This window comes from Pelodiscus sinensis, chromosome 5 (genome assembly GCF_049634645.1).
Source record: "Pelodiscus sinensis isolate JC-2024 chromosome 5, ASM4963464v1, whole genome shotgun sequence".
NCBI classification, from domain to species: Eukaryota; Metazoa; Chordata; order Testudines; family Trionychidae; genus Pelodiscus; species Pelodiscus sinensis.
This window is the reverse complement of record NC_134715.1, coordinates 109,577,339-109,592,995: the sequence shown is the minus strand read 5'-3', so window position 1 is coordinate 109,592,995 and position 15,657 is coordinate 109,577,339.

Below are 15,657 nucleotides of genomic sequence, written 5' to 3'. Positions count from 1 at the left end.
ACTAAGAACAGCCTCTCCATCCTCTTTGGAACCCCTCTTCAGGTAGCTGAAGGCTGCTACCAGATCTTCCCTCACTCTTCTCAACTATACATAAACCCAAATCCGGAGCCCCATTCCAGAACAATGATTTAAATGAAGAAAAATAAAACTTGGTGGAGTTCAGAACTTGAGAAATGTTTGGAAAATTTTCTATAAATTAATAAAAAGGGATTCTTACAAACTTAACATGGATTTACCAAATAGCTTTGGCTGAAAACATTTGTTTGGGGGTAGAGTGACATGAGGGTTTGGGCTATGTCTGCCCTTGAAGCTGGAGGAGGGATTCCTAGCTAGAAGAGCCATGACCTAGCATGCTAAAAATACAACACAGTTGTGGCAGCACATGTGACTAGTTGCCCCAAGTGTGTGCCCATCATAGATGCTGGGTACATAGTCAGGGCAGCTAGTCTAGCCCCTTCCAATGCTCCTGCTGCAATTCTAATCTTGGAGTATGGCTAGACTGTAGGGGTTTTTTTTGGGGGGGGGGAGGTATCCTGAAAAAACTCTACCGCATCCAGGGAATGCGTTTGCTCTTCCGCTTTTTTTGTGTGTAAGAGCAAACATACACTTTCAGAAGCCCCTGCATTTCTCATTCCATGAGGAAGAAGAGGGCTTTCAAAAGAGGGATTTTTTTTCCCCTGAAATTTGGCCCTGTCTAGATGGGCCTAATTTTGGAAAAGCCTATTCCGACAAATGTATCAGAAAAAGATGCACAAAATGCACGGTACAGTTTGCATATCTTTTTCCAATAGATCCTTGCAGTCTAGATGTTCTCTGTGTGCTAGCATGATGAGTGCTATCATTAGAGTATTTCCTTAAGCTTGGAACGCACCCGTCCCAGTGTAGACACACCATTGGGCACTATTTGAGGAGGAAGTTGCAATGATGGTGCTCATGCCCCCCTAAAACTTTTACCTAATGTTGGGGAACTCATCTGAGTGAGTGTGGGACATTCAGTTTTGAATCCTGGCTTAGGAACAGGGTTTTGAAGATAAGGCCTCCCTCCAACTCAGCTGAGTGTCATAACTATGTGCTTCAGGGAATTCTGAGAGCATCCTATGCCAGTCTTGCCTGTTTAAGCTTGTATAAGTAATGGAACATTCAGCAGAGTAGGGAGAATGGGATGTGGGTCTCCCAGGCTGTGTCTACACTGGCGGGTTGTTGCACCAGAAATATGCAGATGAGGCTAATCATGGAGTATCGCTGAGCCTCATTTGCATACCTAAGGAGCTGCTATTTTTGCGGACAAGGCTCTTGTGCCAGAAGGAGCATCTACACTGCCCCTTCTTGCGCAAGAAAAACCCTCTTGCACAATGCTGCTATGCTGATTATTTTCAGGAATAATGGCATTGCACAAGAAGGTTTTTCTTGTGCAAGAAGGGGCAGTGTAGACAGCTCCCTCTGGTGCAAAATGGCAGCTCAGGTATGCAAATGAGGCTCGGCATGCAAATGAGGCTCGGCGATATTCCATGCTTAGCCTCATTTGCATATTTCTGGTGCAACAACCCGCCAGTGTAGAAATAGCCCCAGAGAGTGCACCAACTACCAATTGATTATTTTTTTCTCTCTCCCTCGGATACTTGAATAGTCATGGGCCAAAGTGGAATAGCTTCAATAGGAGAAATTCAGAAAGCCTTAGTCACCCCTGTATATCTCTATATCCCTATGCTGAGGGTGCTCACACAGGTAGAAAAGAGAGAGCTGGATTCAAATACCTGCTCCAGAGCATCAAATTGAGCCTAGGTCTCCCTAGGTAACCTGTGAGCTAAAAAGATTACAAGGTATCACAATTTCCTTCTATGACCCTTTTGTGAATGTATCACTTTAATAACACTTGGAAACAAAATATTTCATTTGAACTCAAGTGTTTTAATGTTCTTTTTAACTGTCAGCCAACTGAGAAATCCATTATTTGAACAGCTTGATTCAGAAGCTATAAGAGACGAAACCCTGCCCTTGAATGTGTCTCTGATTGGTGTACAGTCATCTGAAGACAGACTTTAGTAGAGCTACAGCAAGAGAGGAATAAATATTATATCAGATTGTTTGGTCCAGAAGGCAATAAACTCAAAATTATTAAAGCTGTTGCCCTGTTAACTTTCCTCATCCTCCCTTTATTCTTTGAAACAATATTCTTCTTTGTGAACCTCCACATGTTGTAAATGCAAACCTGCAAGCTATAAGCTGTTTGGAGGTTCAGATCACATAAACCAAAATCTTGGGGCTTCTTTCCGTTGGAAAGTCCTACTTATTTCACATCCAGACACCGCCTTATTAAGTCTCATTAACTTGAACGTGTGCTCCAGGGTATAATACATCCCAGACAGAGCTGAATTATTCAGAGGGCCCTCCAGGGAGTTCAGGGAACTATAGGAGTGATGGAATGATAACTACTTAAGTTGGATAATTGACAGGGTCTTCTTCACCAAACCTTTCTGGAGGAAGGGATATGGTGAGATGTCACTAATAATCACTTTATACACAACCTGGGGGAATATTTCCCCTAAACCTTTGTTGCTGGTTTTAATCCAGACTATGATACATCTACCTTGGAATCTCACTTGACAACATTAATACATGTGTGACCTAAATTACACTTTACAGAAAATGCCTTATGAAGAATTCACTATTGTGTGACTAATATTGCAAATAAAGCTATAAAGCTTTTTGTTCTACAAAAGATATAATGCTGTCAAGGTCTTTCATAGAGTCCTTTAAATCCTTAATATGGTCTTTACAGCCAAACAGTAGGAACAGCACTGGAAAATAAACTTTCACCAACAGTATTGTAAAAGGGATGCCAGGTTATGTTGATTACTTTTTGCAGAAGGGCATCAGCAACATCTTTCTACCACAATTTACAAACCTTTAAATGATTAGACACTAGATAACTTAAAGACCAAATCAGCTTTCATCTCTGATATTCATTCACACAAGTTAAGCAGAATAATATTGTTTATTTTACAGAGCTGTAACTATGGGATGTGTACTTACCTTTCAAGCATTTACTCTTTAGAACAACACACCTTTTAATGTCAGATTGGCAGTGATTGAAAAGGAGCTTCAGTATTTTCTGCAAGTGAGAGATCTACATAAGCACTTCAAATTTATTGAAGGACTTGACCCTTTCAGCACATACTTATTTTATCTGTGAGTGTTTAATACTTGTTGTTTATTATATGTATGTATCTATTTGCTTTGCCATTAGAAAAGAACATACATTTTATCTGTCACTGCAAACTAGCTGACCTCAGTTATACTGAGGTATATGTATACATATTTTTAAATAAACATCCATGGATATTAGCTTCTGCATTTTTATACCACTTTCTTTCCTCTTTCTTGTCTCCCTGGCTCCTCTCAGATTCCTGATATTGATGTCTGGCAAACTATATTGTCCTTCTAAGATATCTGTGCTCCAGTATCTCTTGTATCCCCTTTGGTGATTTGGAGAGTCTATGTACAGTGTATGAATTCTTTTCGATATTGGAGACTGTGTGTCTCAGGGCACATCTACCCAGCAGCATTATTTTGGAATAACTAACTTTATTCCAAAATAACATAGTGCATGTCTACACTACAAGCCTTTATTTCAAAACAATGTTGAGCTGGAGGACGACTTACTGACTCATGGTAACCTTCATTTCACGAGGAGTAAGGGAAATCAAAGAAACAGTGTTCTTCCTTCGACTTCCTGATGTGTAGACAGCACCAAAAGCTGAATTAAGCTGTGACTTCAGCTGGGGGGAGGTATCCTTTTCTGTGAAGTGGTAACAGTTTGGCTACGTCTACACTGGCATGTTCTCATGCAAAAACTCTTTTGTGGAAGAGTTCTTGTGCAAAAGCTTTTCCAGAAGAGAGCATCTACACTGGCATGTGCTTTTGTGCAAGAGCATCCATGCCAGTGTAGATGCTCTCTTGCGCAAGAAAGCTCTGATGGCCATTTTAACCATAAGGCTTTCTTGCGCAAGAAATTCATGTTGCCTGTCTACACTGGCCTCTTGCTCAAGGACAGTTGTACAAAAGGGCTTATTCCTGAGTGGGAGTCAGAGTTCTGGTGCAAGAAGCCCTGATTTCATACATTAGAACGTCAGTTTACTTGCACAAGATCACACGGCCAGTTTAGACAGGCAGCAAGTTTTTGCGCCAGAGCAGCCGCTTTTGCGAGAGATCACGCCAGTATAGACACAGCCATAGAGAGTCTGTGCCTAAGAAATGGGTCAGAGATGCCAATGAAAGACACAGTGCTAATTTCCGGAGTGGTAGAAACCACAGGACATACCACACTAATACCAACCCTGGTACATTCCCTTGCAACAAACCCCGTTGCCAGCATTGTCCACATATTCACTCTGCTGATACCATTATTGGACCCAACCAAGTGAGTTATAAGAGCAAGAACACACATTCCTGCACATCCAGAAATATAATTTATGCAATCATGTGCCGAAAGTGTCCATCCGCTATGTACATTGGACAAATGTCTCAGACACTTTGCCAAAGGATCAATGCCCACAAAACAGATATCAGACAGGATCACAAAGAAAAAAACAGTTTCTTGCCATTTCAACCAGAAAGGATATTGTCTCAATGACTTGATTACCTGCATCCTGCTTCAAAGACCTTTTAAGACTTCACTTCAAAGAGAATCCTCTGAACTGTCATTCATGCTTAAATTTGACACTTTACATTCAAATTTGAATAAAGATGCTAATTATCTTACTCATTACAAAGATAGCTTCCCCAATTATCACCTCTAATATCATTAGCTCACAGACATTTACCTCCCCCTCCATCCCCCCCGCTCCATTCCCCTTCTGTTCTGAAATTTGATTTGTCCTTTTCATATGTGTTCATTTTTTTAATTGTATCCTTTGGTATATATGGTGGTGACAATTTTCTTCCACTATTTGATCTGAGGAAGTGGGTCTGGCCCACAAAAGCTCATCACCTATTAAACCATCTTGTTAGTCTTTAAAGTGCTATACAGTCCTGTTTTTTGTTTCAATGCCCGGAGTATGAAATTGAAGCACAGCAGCCTGGTGAGCTACTAGCAGAAGCCGCTCTAGCAGGACAGTGTGCGACACCCCCTCATCTAAAACTACACACTGTTCAGTCCGCCTTGATTTCTACTGGTATTACATACAGTGGACCATATAAGGCCTCTTAACAACTAGCAACAATGGTATTGGTGTATAGGCAACACAGCACTGATGCTGAATTTGGTATAAAAGCTTGTGTTTCATTAATGTACCAGATTTAAGCCATGTAGCCAGAGCAATTTAATTATAATATCAATAGTACAAACAATTCTAATGGTAAGGTGTGATCAATGCCATTTCCAACTCGCAGCTGCTGCCTTGCCTTGTCTTTCAGTGGTCTTTGTGTTTACCTGGTGGCACCACAACTTTTTGGGAGTGGATCAGTCTGCTTTGGCCAAGATGGAGCAGGCAGGTAATGGGGTTCAGGTTCCACAAACTCTTTACACTTTATACTCTCCTTAGATATTGTGTGGTTTTTTTTTTTCTTCCGAGGATATCAGCATGAAATTATCCAGACTCCACATTTCTTAGAACAGAGTACACGTCTCTGCATCAGGCTGTTTCTATTTTGTCCTTTGAAAGAGGCAAACTTGCCTCAAAACCAGTCCTCATTCAAGTCTCAGTTGATGTTATGAACTCTGAATTATAGATGGAGATCAAGACTCTGTCACAAGGTAGGATCTAGACTTAAAGAAAATATGAAAGCATATATTTTGAGCTTAGTCTTCTCCCCACTCCCGTGTTCTTAGAGACAGATAAGAAGATTCTATCCAAGTTTAAGCTACGGGTATACAAATATAGGTAATCCAGTACATTTTCACTGGAGCTGAAAAAGGAAAAAATAACCAGGTCTATTATGAATCTTCAGCATGATGTACAGCACACATGCTCAGTGAACTATAACTGCAGGGTATTGTCTGCATTTTAATGATGCATTTAACTTCACTGTATTCCTTTGTGTTAAGCCAAGGAACAAGTCAAGTTTTCATATTGATGCCAGTGCTGCAATATTCATACAGAAGGCGTAGATTTAAATTAGCCTTCCAAAAACAGTGACCAAGTAAAATTTTGCAAGTCAGGGTTAAATAACAAGCATGTAACTAACAGGCAATGATTTAAAAGAAAAAGATGTATTTTTTGTGGGATTTCATGAGATAGGAAGCAATTTTTATGGACACTTGGAGTAAGGTTAACTTGTAAATGAAAGCCATTTCCTCGTCCGTGGAAAAACACTTTGCCCTCTCTAGCCTTGATTTTGGCATATCATTAGAACAGAGTGAATAAAGATTTTTCAGTTAAGTTGCCAAAAGGAAATATGTAAAAAAAGTAGTTAGTTTTTCACCAAAGCTGTGTTTCTTCATTTTATTTTCTCGATGAAATGAAAAACTGAAACAATGTCAATTTGAAGTGGCCTGGATTTGAATTTTCCCATTTTTTCCTTCTTTGTCTCTTGTTTGCTTGCTTGCTTGCTTGCATGGCTGCAACTGCATTTTTTAGCAAATTTGTCATTTGACTAAATAATTTCGCTCTGCTCTATACATCATAATTTGTTGATACAATTTAGAGGTAAGTCAGCTAAAGTAAATAAATCATGTCAGCATCCCTAAGTATATTAAGATCTGATTCTCAATTACACTAAGGCTCCTTCACACCACTCCAGCAATTCAAAGAGACACTAAAACAGCTTGAAATATAATTTACAAGGCCTTTTTAAAATGACAAAGGTGAAAAAGGGGCATCACTGTAAATGCAAAACAAAGCCATTGGCTAAAATGGAGATATGCTGATTTAAATTAGCTGAGAATCTGGCCCATTATTTTGAAAAGACAATTTTGTTTAAATACTTTGTTCACTGCCATCTTCACTTAACTTGCCACTAAATTCCTATAGAAGGAATTTGACATGGATCCTGAAGAGAAAAAGAAAACACAATTCAAATAGTGTTTGTTTTGCTAGTTTGTTTTAACTTTTGCCTCAGGAAAAAATGATACAACAACAGTTTTCAGAAACTGCTTAAATGTTATCACTTGTGAGGCTGTTGAAAAAAGTAGCTCTGTGTAAACTTAAATGAACTTGCTTGGTTAGCCCACTTCAAGGATTATATTTTATTTTCATCGTTCTTAAATTTTTAGGCATAGAAAACTTAAAATGTCTTTCAATTGAAGGAAATTGTATATTTTGGGTCTTTAAAATATTTTTTTTCAGTTGGTATGTCCCATAACTCCTAAAAACCATTCACAATCTAGAGGGCAAAATTTTCAAAGGCAGGTGAAAATTCAAAGTGGGAAAGCACCCAGGTACCTGAATCCCATTTGGCCCTCACTCACTAGCTGCACACATAAACAAATCTGAAGTTTGTATGTTGAGTTCCCTACAATATTGAAGGTCATGTATTTGAAACACTCAGATTGTTTTTGAACCACAGTTTTTTAACTCAGCACTTGTATCTTCTGAAGGAGATTGAGTGAGTATTTTGCATTTGACTGTGTGAGGCTCTGGTAGATGAGACTCTAACCCCCAGATTTGATCTGTTTTACACAGATATTCATATTTCACAATATTCACTAAGGGTATGTCTACACTAGCCCTCTAGTTATATCTAGGGAGGCTAATGAGGGCTACCGAAATTGCAAATGAAGAACAGGATTTAAATATCCCACGCTTCATTAGCATGTTCCCGGCTGGTTGCCATTTTAGAAATTGACTAGCCCGAAGTAACTACCCGCGTCTAAACACAGCAGTGAAACGGGATTCTGAATTAAAGCCTAAATTGAATTAGCTGTTGTTCCTCCTGGAATGAGGTTTATTTGCTAATTTAATAATTAGTGATTATTAATCAGAATTTGGGAGAAACAAAAGACAGGACTATGCAGCACTTTAAAGACTAACAAGATGGTTTATTAGGTGATGAGCTTTCATGGGCCAGACCTACTTCCTCAGATCAATTTGTGGAAGAAAATTGGCACAACCATATATACCAAAATGATACAATTAAAAAAAAAAAGTGAACACATAAAATTGATGAATCAAATTTAAGAACAGAGGAGGAGTGAGGGGGGAAGGTTAGTGTCTGTGAGGTAATGACATTTGGGGTGATAATTGGCATCTTTGTTAAGACCCATACGTAAAGTGTCAAATTTAAGCATGAATGACAGTTCTGAGGCTTCTCTTTGAAGTCTGGAGTTAAAATCTCTTTGAAGCAATATGCATGTTTTAAGGTCATTGAGAGAATGGTCAGTCTGGTTAAAATGGCAAGCAACAGTTTTTTTCTCTGGGAGAGAGTCCGATGTCTGTTTTATGTGCATTGATTCTTTGGCGAAGTGTCTGAGAAGTTTGTTCAATATACATAGCAGACCGACACTTTAGGCACATGATGGCATAAATTATATTTCTGGATGAACAGGAATATGTGTTCTTGATCTTGTAACTGGCATGGTTAGGTCCAATAATGGTGTCAGCAGAGTAAATTTGTGGACAAAGCCTGCACCGGGGTTTGTTGCAAAGGAAAGTTCCAGGGTTGGTATTAGTGTGGTATGTCCTGTGGTTGTTGGTAAGAATCACCCTGAGGTTAGGTGGTTGTCTATAGGAGACTATGGGTTTGTCTCCCAGAGCCTCTCGGAGGGTAGTATCCTGTTCCAGTATAGATTGTAGTTTATTGATAATGCGTTGGATTTGGGAGGGCATTTGGAAGCTAGAGGGAGAGAGGGAGTTTGTGGGCAGGATGGGGAGTGTGGGAAGAGAGTGGAGTGCACAAGAAGGTATAGGGATGCCACACTTGGGGACACCCCACTCTAGCAATGGCTTCTTGGGAGGAGAAGGTCTCTGATTGCTGTCGCCACTGTGTGCTCCCCCCAGAGCAGCGCATGGCACAGAAACGGCTTCTTCCCTCCCCTGGCTACAGAGAAGCATGTGATGGATTTTGGCGTAAGTGACAAGTATCAGAGGGGTAGCCGTGTTAGTCTGAATCTGCAAAGGAGGCGAGGAGTCCTGTGGCACCTTATAGACTAACTGAAGTGTTGGAGCATAAGACGGGTCTTTGCCCACGAAAGCTTATGCTCCAACACTTCAGTTAGTCTATAAGGTGCCACAGAACTCCTCGCCGCTTTTGGGATGAGTGAGTGGCCAGAAGCTGCTCTAGCTTCTCTGTGCTGCTGGCAAGCCCTCTGGTGCATTTTAAATCACCCGAGGGTAGCAGGCAGGGCTGGAGGACATGCAGGGAGAGAGGGGGACATGCAAAGTGGCTGGAGAGTCAGAGGACAGGGAGCGAAGGCAGGAGTTGTGAGTTTTGATGGAACCCAGTCCTGGACCAGGAATATTCTTGGTGCCAGGGCACCACAGGCTCATCTAACTCACCACCTATGAAAGAGAACTATGATAAAGGGCTATAAAATAATGCCTGGTATGGAGAAAGTGAATAAGAAAGTGTTTATTTACTTCTCATAATACAATAGCAGGAGTCAGCTGATGAAATTAATAGGCAGCAGGTTTAAAACAAGCAAAAGAAAATAATTCTCTCACACACAATCAACCTCTGAAAATTATTGCCAGGGGATGTTTTGGAGGGCAAGCATTCGAAAAGGAAGGTACGTCAATGGAGGATAGGTGCGTCAATGGCTGTTAGCCAAGAGGATCAGGGATGCAACCCCACATTTCCGTGTTGCTGGAACTGGACAACAGGAGCTGGAGCACTTGAAATAATTCTCTTCTGGTCGTTCCTTCTGAAGCATCTGGCACTAGCTGCTGTAGGGCTAGATGGACTGTTTGTCTGATCCAGCATGTCCGTTCTTATATTCATATTACCCATTGCTGTGTGAGCAACATGATGATAATCCATACTGTAATACAAGATGGCAGATGCCGAAACTTGAATTTTGTCCAATTAAAATCTCATAACAATGCAATTCCACATTCTGCTCTTAATAACAAGTATGCATCCCCATTGATATTACGTAGATGTAAGAGGAATTTGTCCTGCAAGCTTTTGCATAAAATGCCTTTACTTTGTTCTTTGATATTTTTTCTATAATTTAAAGACTAGAAGTGGGGAGGGGAAAGAAGCACAACTAGCAAGAGCAGGTTTCCTTAGTCAATGGAATGATAACAGTGGATGTAAGAAAATACATTTGGGGAAAGGACTCTTAGAAGTCCTTCTTAGAAGTGTAGCTGAGTCTAAACCTTGGTGAGGTTTTGGGGGCTGACCAGTCCTGCTCAAGAGTGCCTGGGTACTAATTAATGATGTTATAGTTGATTATTAAAACTTTAGAAAAGGGAGGCAAGACACCAACTTGGTTATCATAACCCTGTGATAGGCTACTCCATTGCTTTCATTGAAAATTCATTGGGTGAAATCCTGGCACCAAAGAAGTCAATAACAATGTTGCCTTTGATTTCGATGGGGCAAGGATTGCTCCCATTGCCTCTTCATCACATGGCATATGTGCTAAATTGTATTACTTGCTAAGTTAGTTCTGATCATGCAAAGAGTTCCTCCCAGATGTATGAGTCTGCCCTTATAGAACTTACAGGATCAGGGCCTTAAATTGTGTGTAGGCAGAGCACATTGTCCAGAATCAATGACTGAAAATATCAGATATACACAACTGCGGTTAAAAATAACATAGTTCATAGCAGCCATTGTTACTATAGATAACACTAGGTAGTATCAAAGTACTAACCAAGACAAAAATTCGTTAGCCTTCATAATTAAATGAGATTAGATCTTTTCAGGCCAAGGCCAGCTTCTTTCATGTATCCAGCTGTTTCTTCCTACCCTGACATGCATATTTAATTTGTGCCAGAGTCTATTTGAAGTTTGCATCCTCACTCTCTGAGAATGTTTACACTACAAAGTTATAATGTCTCAGAGGGGTAGCTGTGTTAGTCTGTAACTTTGAAAACAATGAATAGTTTTGTGGTACCTTACAGACTAATACAAATATATATAGTATCATGAGCTTTTGTGGGCAAACTTCACTTCTTCAGATGAGACTCAAGCTCATCTGAAGAAGTGGATTTTGCCCACAAAAGCTCATGATACTATATATATTTGTATTAGTCTCTAAGGGTATGTCTACACTACCCTCCTAGTTCGAACTAGGAGGGTAATGTATGCATACCGCACTTGCTAATGAAGCCCGGGATTTGAATTTCCCGGGCTTCATTAGCATAAGCGGGGAGCCGCCATTTTTAAATCCCCGCTGCTTCGAACCCCGTGTAGCGCGGCTACACGGGGCTCGAACTAGGTAGTTCGGACTAGGGTCCTATTCCGAACTACCGGTACACCTCGTTTCACGAGGAGTACCGGTAGTTCGGAATAGGACCCTAGTCCGAACTACCTAGTTCGAGCCCCGTGTAGCCGCGCTACACGGGGTTCGAAGCAGCGGGGATTTAAAAATGGCGGCTCCCCGCTTATGCTAATGAAGCCCGGGAAATTCAAATCCCGGGCTTCATTAGCAAGTGCGGTATGCATACATTACCCCGCTAGTTCGAACTAGCGGGGTAGTGTAGACATACCCTAAGGTACCACAAGACTACAAAGCTATGTCAATGAAATTTATGTCATCACCTAAAAGTCAACAAAAAACAAAATACAAATTGCCAGAGGGTGTTCTGTCAACAGATTATATCTACAGTGGGGGCACCATGATCAACAGCATGCATAATGCGTTATGAGTGTGTATCTCACAGTGCAGTGTTGCGGGAAGATGGAGCTAATCTCGGCACATCTTGGGATTCCCACTGAGTTTTTCCATGGCCACCTCAACTACCAGGAGCAGTATCATGATTAGCTCTTTGAACTCTCCCTGCTGAAGAATGTCAAAGCAGCCCAGCAGTCTATCCCTCCTCGCCCTGCTGCAGCAATCTGCTGGCTGCTGTGTTCCTAGTGCAGGGCAGAACAGGGACATTTAATTATTTGCTCTTTATTCCCCAAAGGGAGCAGCTCGCTCAGCTGTCAGATGCTTCCCAGAGCTTTGAAAGGGGAGAAATGCATGCCTGCAAGGCAGCAGAAATCAAAACGCTGAGCAGAGCCATCAGGGCAGGCATTATGGAATACTGGAGGAAGCCAGTTCTGTCGACAAAACAATCAGTGGAATCTACACTGGCTGATTGTCGACAATAAATGGAGGGGAATAGAAAAAGTCTCTCATGGGGTAGAATTTTTTGTCATCAAAATCATGTATTTTTCCCAATAAAAGTTGCATTGAAGTGCTTGCACTCATTTTTTGCCACCAAAAGGTAGTTTTTGGCCACAAAATTTGGTAGTATAGACATACTCTCTGAGTTTATTGCACTAACTTTTTAAGGCTATATCTATTGCTTGGGTTGGCAGTTGAAAATGTTAAGGTGGGTGGGTTATTGTTGAAGGAAAAGAGTATTGCTTTTCCTCAGCTAATGAACCACACACTGCAGAGATTGTCTCCACTTCCTTTTGGGAAGCAAGATATTAACATAACTCCTAAAGTTACATGACTAGAATGGTTTCAGATGCTTCCTATGTGACAGGTCTTTACAATATACACGTGTTAATGCTTAATATATCAGTAAATACCTTCCTGTTTAACTGGGACCATACAGTGAGATATAGTCAGGTGGCCAGGAGTGTATTTACAATGATAAATATTTGACTTATAAAAGTAGGGGTAACCTCACATAAACTTGTCAGCTGGCATGTATGTAATCATTTAAACTTATTTCACAATTGTATGTTTTCTCCAAGTGTGCTGTAGATGCTAATGGTCAAACCAGGACCTGATTGTTTCTCTCAAACCCTGAGAGACAGCAAGAAGTGATCTCTGACAGAACTCCACCAAAGTATTACAAGCATCAGCTGCAGTTCCCTTTTAGTGGATGCAGTATGTACTCCTTTAAATACCCAGCCAGCAAGGGTGCCATTTTGAGCACATACTCAGGGCAGCATCTGTGTACTCCGGAATGCGGCTTGCTTTTCATTCCGTTCCCCGGCTGCTAAGAGAGTGAAGGGAAAGTGCTTGTATTTTGTGCATTCTTCTCACACCTGGCTAGTGAAGGGAGCATCAGGGGAACGGGATGAAAAGCAAGCTGCGTCCCGGAGTGCACGGCTGCTGCCCCCTCTATGCAGCCTTTCCAGTCAGCTGGCTGAAGTGGAAGGATTGCATAGGTCAGTGGTCCTAATCTCATTGTGCCTCTTTTTGGGTAGCTGGAGTCATTTTGGGTGCTAGCAGGGAGCAATACCTGGGCTTCTCTCAAAGTCATGGCACAGAGACACGGAAATGCTTCCAGTACCCTCTATTGTCCAGCTGCACTGTGCAAGCTTGGTCAAAATTGAGCCTCCTGTGAAGTTTCCATCTACAGTTATACTTAAGTGTCTGATCTGAAGTGCCTCATTAATAGTTTAAGCTTAGCAGGTATAATACTGCCTTGCCTGTCCGCCAATCTCAAATTCACTTAAGTCAGAAAATGCCTGCGCTGATTTCTATGAAGCTTTCCAAATCAATGTTGTTTCTGGATTGAGACCAACTATATAAATGTGAAGAGACATTTAGAACAATTGTGCCATACCAACTGTACTTGGGACAATGATATAGTGAAAGTAATCACAAAATCCTGAGCTGTTGCTAAGAGAATTTCCCCTCCTACTCCACTCAGAGTTTTATGTACCCTAATCATCTTGTTCCATCATCCTGACTTGAAGGGGTCATTATCTTTTTAATTCAATCATCTTCTCTTATTCGGTATGTGCTGTACATTGAATTACAGTAGCTGATTTTCTAAGGCATATACCAACAGGGCTCTGTGAATCAAGGGCCAGAGCTTAACCTTCAATGCCACCATGACTAATTGGATAATCATCATTTCTGCTTTCAGTCACAAGGATATATGAGATTCCTTTAAGGTGCTATATTTTATTTTATACTTTCCAAGTATAAGCAGGGCAATGGTCCAGCTATTGTGAGGAACTTTCCTGGCTTCTACATTGCAAGAGGATCTGAGTCCCTGCTCCCACTTCCTTTACCCAAAGGCCTCCCTGACCCTGATGGCTCCCCATCCACTTTCCTGAGTAGCAGAATTCTCGAAATCCCAGCAAGGCAGGGCCGAGGTTTTCTGGGGCTTAATCCCTGACCTTATAGTCACTTAGGGCAGGGTGTTACCAGGTGTGTTTAACGTCTCTCACATCCCCTCTTTCTTTTAGTCTCGATTTGTGAGTCTACGAGCCCGACTCACGTCTTGCTTGACCCACCGTACCATCTCTTGTCACTCTACATATGCTTATGCTCGAGATATCTGATAGCGAGTCCTTGCCTTTGGAGGTGGGGAGAGAGGGATCTGGACCCACCCTCTCTCATAGACCCCAGCCCAGAGCCCTAAGGACAGGGACTAGCTAGGGTCCTGTGCGGCTGGCGGGGCTCCCTGCCGAAACACACCAGCTTGCGGGCTTCAATTACATGCCCTGCCCTGGGCTGCTTCCTCTCCCCTTTGGTTCCTGACGGTGTACTGCCTTTCGGGAGGCGTCTCCCTTCCCACGACGTTCCACCACTCATGAGTCTCACTCCCCAGCTTCCCTATACCTGCCACCCCTACCTCACGCCCCGTGCACTCCCTTCTTGTGTTCTTCCTCCCCTTCCTGCTGGTCGCTCCGCCTTCCATCCCTGCCCTTGATGTCATCCCCTCACTGCCCCTTTGGCCCCGCCCCCCTCCCCTTCATCACTACTACCACAGCTGTGACGGGGCTGTGGCTCACGGTTGGTTTGTGGCACGGAAGCACCCCGCACACGCTGCGTACCTAGCTCCCTGCGCCACGTACATGGCTGCCTTCTGACAACTCGGAATGCAGGGCATTGGTGCCATGTCACACAGGACTAGGGTGTTCCCACTCCAGGGTGCTCTCTTCGTACTGGATACTTTCCTGACCCACTGATTATTACATACAGTTCAAAGTGAATAAAATGTATTAAATAGCAACAGATTTAAAAGAAAAAGGTTAAATGAGAACATATAGTTCCACTCTGTGGCACAGGGACATTACAAACAGCAATCTGTGGAGTGTAAGGACGTTCACAATATGTTCCTCGTAGGTCCCAGGGCTCTTTCTCAGGCCCTGACTGTGCTGTGGGGGGCTGCAGGTTGGACACGCTTGCTCTGTCAGCAACCACATGACTCCAGGCTCTAGATGGCGGGACCCTTCTCCCAGTTGGTGTTACAATTCCTGTCCAAGTCTGGCTTGCAAGGCCTCTTGGCTGGTGGCATCTCCCTGCCCAGGGCCTTTCTCCCCCCTTCCTTCCATTGCTGGTCCCAGCTGCTCACAACACCCAGCTCCAGACTACGCTGCTTTGCCAGCCTCCAGCTCCTTGCGTTGCTTCTCTGACCCCTTTGGGTTTGGTCACTGCAGGTCTGCTTCTCAATACAGCTTGGACCCCTTGCTGCTCTTCTTAGCTCTCTCCCCTTTGTCTCAGAGACCCAGAGAATCCCAGCTCACATGGAGGATGGGGCCTGGTCTCCTAATTCCCTCATTGGCCTGTCTGGCCTGTCAATCAGGCTGACCTTAACTATTGGCCTTTTCCCTTTGTCCCTGGGGACTGTCAGTCTCAGGCACCCTTCC